The 8,420-nt window shown below is 41.8% G+C and overlaps 1 pseudogene; it reads left to right on the top strand.

Moving 5' to 3' along the window:
* Positions 1-2,869: 2,869 nt before the first annotated feature.
* On the top strand, positions 2,870-4,321 carry LOC148035223 (uncharacterized; annotated as a pseudogene).
* The last annotated feature ends 4,099 nt before the right edge of the window (positions 4,322-8,420 follow it).

The raw sequence follows: 8,420 nt of genomic DNA on the forward strand, positions 1-8,420 counted from the left end.
TATATATATCCTTTTCAAATAGCTAATTAATGAGTATGATGCATTTATTGAATATATTCGCCACTAACTAAAAGCATTCTTTCACATGGTGGCAAGAGGCTAAGGTCATCGTAGTCATCTTCAAGGAGGTTCTCCCATCTCGTGTGTGTGAAGGGCAACGAGATGTTTGTTGTGCACAGTCGCCCTTAGGCCCTATACTCACCAAGAGCAAGAAAGCCTAAGCCTAAGCACCAGGTGTGAAGCTACCTTTAAGCACTTATCACCAAGCTTCCCTTAATCCACTAATTTTCATTTGAATATTTTTCATTTGAACATAGGTGAACAGGAAAAATAAGCAAGAAAGGTTGATATTGGCAGCAAGGAGGAACCAAAAACATAGGTCTTTGTCAAAGAAACAAACCCAGAGTTGGGGAAGCAAATAGGTGAGTATACTGGTTTATGTTCTTCGTTAACCTATCTTGGTACATTAATAATGTGCATAAGGAAGGAGTGAAAACATAGGAGCTTCTTACCACCAAGGGCAAGAAAGCCCATACGCTGGTGTATGGGCTTTCTTACCCTTGGTGGCAATAAGGAAAGGGATGTTGTGATGTTTTTAGAAAAGAGGAAAAGACTCTTGTGTGGCTTGAAATGCTTTGCATGACGTGTATGAGGGTCCATCATCAATGGGTCAATCTATAGAGGATAATGTGTGTACGCCAAGGGCTTCTTGCCATCAAGGGCAAGAAATCCCATACGCCAGCATATGGGCTTTCTTGCCCTTAGTCCTTAATGACTCGCTCCCTCTTTCCCCTTTTTTTAACCTGCACACACACACTTCTTTCACCTTTCCACATGGATTACAAGTGCCCTCTTAAATGAGACGGGCCTTCTTACAAACACACCTCAGTTGTACAAAGCTTAGGTAGCTCAAAACAAGACCCCTACTGCTCTTACATGCATACCTAATCGCATAGCATATTCCTCGATGGGTCAATAGTGGACCCTTACTACTCTTACACGCATACCTAATCGCATAGCATATTCTCAAAACTGCAGGGTCATCTCCCGCCAACACCTCTTCGCTCTGCTCTTCTTCTTTCACCTCCGCCAAGCCTATGCTTGCTCTTTTCTCATCTACAAGGCCTAATTGTTTCCCTCTTCCTTTGTCTTTGCACCTTGGTTGTTGCTATAGGTGCCTTGTGCTCCCCATGCCCTGGTCAAGACCCCACTACACCCCACCTTCCTCTTCCGTGAACCCCTTTTGCACTACGGCCACATGCTAGGTGAGCTGTGGCCCCTTCTTCTCCGTGTTATGCACTCCCCTTAGCTCCTTCCCACCAAGGGCAAGAAAGCCCATATGCTGGCATATGGGCTTTCTTACCCTTGGTGGCAAGGGGCTAATGTCTCATTGCCCTGTGTGTGTGTGTGTGTGTGTGTGTGTGTGTGTGTGTGTGTGTGTGTGTGTGTGTGTGTGTGTGTGTGTGTGTGTGTGTGTGTGTGTGTGTGTGTGTGTGTGTGTGTGTGTGTGTGTGTGTGTGTGTGTGTGTGTGTGTGTGTGTGTGTGTGTGTGTGTGTGTGTGTGTGTGTGTGTGTGTGTGTGTGTGTGTGTGTGTGTGTGTGTGTGTGTGTGTGTGTGTGTGTGTGTGTGTGTGTGTGTGTGTGTGTGTGTGTGTGTGTGTGTGTGTGTGTGTGTGTGTGTGTGTGTGTGTGTGTGTGTGTGTGTGTGTGTGTGTGTGTGTGTGTGTGTGTGTGTGTGTGTGTGTGTGTGTGTGTGTGTGTGTGTGTGTGTGTGTGTGTGTGTGTGTGTGTGTGTTGGTCAGTTGAACGAGAGGACATGCATGGGCAAAGCGTGGGAAAGCAGTGTGAGGGTGTGACGATGAGTAGTGTGAGCGAGAGAGGCATGTGCGTGTGTGATCTGCTAAGCTAAGAGGCAACATGCGTGTAGGAGTTGTGTGTGTGTAAGAGGCCAAGCGTGTATGTGTGTGTGTATGGTGATGAGAGAGAGAGAGAGAGAGAGAGAGAGAGAGAGAGAGAGAGCAGTAAGAGAAGAGTGGTGTGAGGCTCAAGGTGTGTGCAAGAGAGAGTGTGGGTGTGTTGATCCAACTAGACTTAGTGAAGTCTCCTTTCTTGCTGGCTTTCTTCGCATGTGAAACTTTGTTTTCTCTTCAATTTGATGGAGCCGACACCATTGTGGGTAATGAAAAGTTGAATTTGATAGCAATCTTTTTCGTCAGTGCAGAGAAAAAGATAACTTGGTTGAGATTGCTTGAGAGTTTAAGATCTATTCGCAATACCCATGGTATGCCATCAACAAACACAGAGTTCAGAGCGTAAGAGTTTTTCACTTTTCTTGATTTATCTCTATGCTTCATAGAAAAAAATTGTATTTGCTTTGCATGTTTTTGTGCCTTTCATTATTTCTATCATTGTAAGTGGTTGTCTAGGGAACTATTGCTAGCCAAGATAGAAAAGAATGCACTTCATTCTTTGGAGCAAGAGATAAGAATAGCAGCTACACCAGAGCATCCAATTAATTTGCCCGATGAGCCATCTATTCATGTTTACTTTGCATCCATATGATACGAGGGCAGAAAACATATTTTTGGAAACATTAAGAAAACTGGTGCTAAAGAAAGTTCCAAAAAAAAGAGGATCAACCTATTCAATCCCATCTTGATGTAGCCACTTGTCGATTGCTCTATCAGTTGGCTTTCTATTTTAATGCCTTTTGTTTGACATTGCAGTGTGTAGTTTTTGTTGGCTTGGATAAATGATCTTTGAGTATTCCAGGTATTTTTTGCACTTGAGAGACCTCAAGCTGCTTGTTGATTTGCCCAAGGCTTGTAAAACATGGGTGGATATCACTAACAAAGAGTCCACTGTGTATGGGGAGAATATGATTGCTCTCTCACCATTTAAGATTGAGACATGCCCTTGGTGGATTGGCATGCCCTCGCCCCATGTATTGCCAAGTGAGAAAGCTAAGTTTGAGGAATGGAAAAAATCAAAGGGAAAGGGTGCAAGTGGTGGATGTCTGAGTCAAGGTAAGGTGGCTTTCACAACTATCTCCTCTCTTTCCTTAAGCTTTACTTTTCTAACAAAGAAGTGGTTTTGAAGGTGATCAAATAAGGGGCAAGAAAGCACAAAGGGGTGAGCCTGCTCAAAGAGGCAAGCAAGCTCAAAAGGGCAAGCAAGCTCAAATTAGTGAGACATAGAGTACATGTGACTTTTACTTATTTCACTTTACATTTTCATGTCTCATGCAACTTAGAGAAGGCTAGCTCTCTATGTTGGATACTTTATATACCTTCCTTGTAAAATAAATATTCATGTTTCTTTGTTTGTTTTGTTTTAGATTGTGAAATTTTTGTTGATGACAATTCACCACCACTTTTTGTTGGCATGCATGGTAGCTTTGATAGTGGTATGCTTCGTTTTATGGATATACGCAAGTCAATTGATTTGTATGTTATGCTTTTTGTTCATTCATTATACTTGCCGTGATTATTTAGGTCCATTCTCAGGTTCTAGACCACCATCCCAAAAAGAATATGTGCCACTCTTGTCCATACAAAGGGGGGACTTCTTTGGATCGCTCTATCTTTTCATTTGGATGTGGAGATTATATTTCTATGGGTAAGGATTTTGCATCCTCTATTAGAAATGAGGATTATGCAAAGATCCATACATTTTTTTCTGAAATCAATAAATTGGGGGTGGAGTATGAGAAAAAGAAAAAGACGGTGGCATGGGTTGTTGACTTTGTGCTCTTGGATCTTCCCATGGACTCTACGCATGGACGAGACAGTGTTCCATTGTGGAACAAGGTGTCAAAGGATCATATTCGGCATGAAATTGGAGTGGCAGCAGCTTGTTTGATGGACTTAGGATGGGTTGTTTGTCTTGCCTCCATTTCAAGTGATTCTTTGAGTCAGAAATATGTAAATATGATTGTTAGGTACTTGTGAATAAGATTGTTGGGTAATTGTCAATGTTTAAAATGTATTTCTTTCTATCAGGGGACTCTCCCTCATGGGTGGAGAAATATGCCCCGTGATGTGAGCTGGAGATTGTGTGTAGATTCATAGTTGAGGACTTAGCCTTCATGGATGAGGTTACGCTTGAGGGTATTGCCGTAGAGGTATTTGACATGGTTATTGTACACTTAGTTTTCTTAGTGCTTTGTTGCTCTTGACTAGTTGGTGACATGTCTCTATTTTTTGTCATTATTGTGCGACAGATGGATGCCTTCTACTTTTACATGCTACGGCGTTGAGGCTACATGGCCTCTTTACATCTTCAGGAGAGTGCCACATTATGACATGATCATGGTGTGTAGTTCTCACGGCATGTCATTCATCACTATTTGCAAGATACTGTGAGGGTATTGGAGGCTGGTGAGGAGGCACATTTGAGATTAGGTGTGCAACGGAGTGTCGAATTTGTGCGATGATTTCTAGAGGCTCTTTGTCCTCTTGGAGGATTGACTTTGGAGATGGGTAGTGGTACAACCCCTTTGATGTGTGCATGCATTGCATCTGTCCGCCCCTATTATTCTTTTGTATAACCACAATGATTTTTCACTATATCTCATACCACACTTACACTCAACATTTCATTATCACTTGACCATTTGGTAAAGCCCATTCTACATCCTTTGGTAGAGGGACCTTCTGTAGGTACTAGAGATCAATCCAGCTCAGACGAGGAGATTTCAGAGAGTGAGGCAATGGATGATGCATATGGCTACCCTTTTGATTAGTATGGTTACTACTATTGACTTGTGTTTTGTCATGGTTTGTCAAGGTTACTATTGCTAACTTATTTAGGACATTATATGCACTCTAGGATGATATGATTTTGTGTGTGAGTTTCAGCCATGTGATTTGAAATGTGAATGAAATGTGGTTTATAAAATTCTTATTGTAGTGTACCACCATGTTATGTGGAGGAAGTTGCAAGGGAGATGAGTAAGGATGCATCCTATGATACAATCAAGACAAAAACCAACAAAGGGAGAAGAGTGGGATGTTGTTTTGTAGATGATGAGTGTGGAGAAGAGAGGGTGTGAAGTGTATTGAGCTTTTGGTGTTGTGTTAAGACAATGACTATTGTGCTAAGACTATGAGTATTGTATGGGTTGGTTTGAAAATTTTGATAACCTCGGGTATTTTAATCCCTATCATATGGTTTAATTATCAAATTTGAACATACATGGAGTGTTTTTTTGTCGCTTCAAGCCATGGTATTGTAAGTAAGGTTTGAGAGTTTTCAATAAACAATTAGAGTAGATAAGAGGTGTGATTTTGGTTCTATAGTGGTTGAATGCTATCACTTCTCTTCGTGTTTCTCTTTTTTACTGCTCCACTCGGTCTTTGCATGCTCTGTTTCTATCTCTGCTTGGTTCATTCATGCTTGGTTTAAAGTTAAACTCGATGGACCAAGGATGGAGATGGGTGCATCACAACACTCTGTCTCCCTGCTCATCGAGTGCAACATAATTTTTGTGTCCCACCTCAAAATTCTAGGACCTAGTGAATTCCAAGTGTCTATAGTAGAGATGGATTAGATAGAAGAGAAAAAATGATGTCCTCCTTGTGTTCTCCTTCTTCTTCTTTTGTCAATTATGACAATGATGAAGGACGATCCTTCTTGTCATTCTCCTCCCTTTTAAGCTCCCTCTTTTGATTCTGCTTCTTCTTATAAGACAAAGCTCTTCCTCCACAAGTAACGTGTTTTGGCTCTTGTCTCCCTACTTACTCTACTCTTTGTATTCATGTCTTCAGTGCTGTCTCTGGTAGATGAGTAGGCACAACATTTTACCATGCCTGTGACCATCAAGCAATAGTTAGTCACAGACACTTGCCAAGGAGTGCAGAGTAAGCTCAAGGAACCATGCCAGATTTAGAGGCGTTCAACCGCCAAGACCCACAGGCCGCTTATTGTTCAAGCATTCTAAGCCGAGCACTAATGGCTACCTCTCACATAGTCGACGCGCTATCCTGTAATATTTCCACGCAATAAAATTTAGTTGGCTAGTTCGAAAGTTAGTTATTCAGTTAATAAGTTAGTAAAATTACTAACTAAAGACTAACTAAGGTAAAAACTAAATAACCTTAATAGCTAATAGTTTTTATTTAATTAAAATATATTTTAAAAAAAGCAAAGAGTCGTAAATCCGATATTTTTCTCGGATTGACAAGGACCATAGCCACCCTTCACGGAAGTTACAACGTGAACGAGACTTAGTATTAATGTGTATATTTTGGATGGTTCAAAAATATTAGATTTTTGGGCAAAAAAAAACTAGTATATTTTAGATATTATCCTAAAAAGATAGATCTGAAAGTCAATTAAAAGAAAAGACAAGTAATATTTTAGTTAGTTTTGGAGACTTTATAAAAAGAAAAATATAAAGAAAAGTGACTGGTGAAATCGCGCGCGTCGCGATCACAATCTACAGGCAGTAGATAGCACTTCAAGCAGAGAAAAGAAGGAGGAGGGAACCAAGAGCTTTCTAACCAAGTGTCTTGGTGTTTTACTCCCCTTTTGGAGCCAATGAAACCATCAGATTTATTATTTGAGCATCAGATCACAAAGTGTTCCAAGAGCCCCTCCACTCTTATTCTTAGCCTTATCCTCTCCTCTCTAATTCATTATAGATATGAGGCATGGGGAGGCACAAGGGAGGATAAGGAGACCCTGAGAGGCTGCGAGAGAGAGGTACAAAGAAGGATACCCCTCCAAGAGATTGTGAGAGAGAGCTTGAGAGAGAGAGAGAGAGAGAGAGAGAGAGAGAGAGAGAGAGAGAGAGAAGAGTTACCCCGAGAGGCCACACAATTCTCTCTATCTCAATCCTTGACTTATCCATCTTCTCTTACGCTCTCCCATCTCAAATCTATTTTTCCTTCATAATCTCTTGAATCTACTTGCAGACGATGGCCTCGAAGCAAAGAATGTCGCGTGCGGATGGCAATCCTACAACCAGCAATGAAGCTTCAGGTGAAGGCATCACTGTCAATCCAATTGCGGTATCGATTGTAAGTAATGTATTTTCTAAATTGTTAGATGCTTGCTTTGATTCTCGCATGAGATACATTAGGCCCATGCTATGACATACGAGAATAGGTCATGGGAAGGGATAAACCTCTGGAGTTTACAAAGTGCATGTATCAAGGGAAGTTAATTGCACTAGTTGTATATGGCTTATTCGTTGATAGAGCAATCAATCAAGGGTTATGAATAGCATAATGGTAAAAAGAATATATTAAGAATTGTGCATGCAAGTATTAAGTAAATTTTGCATAGAATCACTCTTTGATCCCAAGGGGAGAGCAAATATGCGATGGAATTATTATCATGTCCATTCTTATATTATTTGGGAAAAATACAATTAGTTTTGTTGGATTGATTGAACAACACCCTAAATGCTTTTTACAATCAACTGATTGTTGTATTGTGATTTGGATAAATATTCCAAGGCTTGTGTTGATGGCCAATGCATGGCAGGGGTCTGTAATGACAAGTTGCCATGGGAATAAATGAATGTTTTCCTAGAAGATGATATTAGGGTTGACTGCCTTGATTGTGCTTGACTCTTAATTGGATTAATTAAGGAAGGATATTTTGCATGTGTGGATCATCTCCAAGATCGCACCGCAATTACCCCGAGAGGGCACTGCTCGATTCATAGGCCGATCGTCGAGTGGTGAAAAGGCCAACCACGGAAATGACATCTCACTCTTAGACCACTCATGGGTCAGGTGGAGCTTTGGACACCCCTTGCTTGTCCAGAATGGAGTTGGAGATCCCCGTGAGCCCAACGTCTAGGGCGTTGGAAGATCCCATTCTAGATAAAGGATGGAAATTTTGGTGCCATGTGATTTGGACCAGGTACTTTTGTTGGACAGAAGGGATATATAATTCTCGGTTGAGTGGCGCATCCCTCTCGTTTCCCATTCTCTTTGAACCAAGTGCGGTATGGATCTGCTTCGGATTGGGTATCTTTGCGTAAAGTAGGATGTCCAAAACCCGATGCTAGGATGCTGTGAGGAGACTTTGTCTACTAGAACCCAGATTTCAGGTTGATCCTAGTGGGTTTGGCCATGGACGTTCCGTTGCGAGGCGGACTCGGGAAACCCTAGGTGTGACAAACCCTGAAACATTCCATGGGAGTGCCGGGCGGCAATGCCTAGAATCGTTTCTTGATGGACCGCTAAAACGTGCTTAGACAGCCGATAGGCGCGCAAGTTACATATCCATCTCTATAAGTGTAGTGAGCTTACCTCCATGCCCAATCGAGTTGCCTCCTCTCCCGAGCACTCTAGTAGCTCCACGATCCAAGTGCAAGCTTCAAGCGAGCTCCATCCTCAAGCTCCACGCTCCAAACTCCATTACCACGAGCAAGAGAAGAGAAGAGAAGAGAAGAGAAGAGAAGA

This window comes from Lygodium microphyllum, chromosome 6, assembly GCF_053477565.2.
Source record: "Lygodium microphyllum isolate KBCC chromosome 6, Lygodium_microphyllum_v1.1.10, whole genome shotgun sequence".
NCBI lineage: Eukaryota > Viridiplantae > Streptophyta > Polypodiopsida > Schizaeales > Lygodiaceae > Lygodium > Lygodium microphyllum.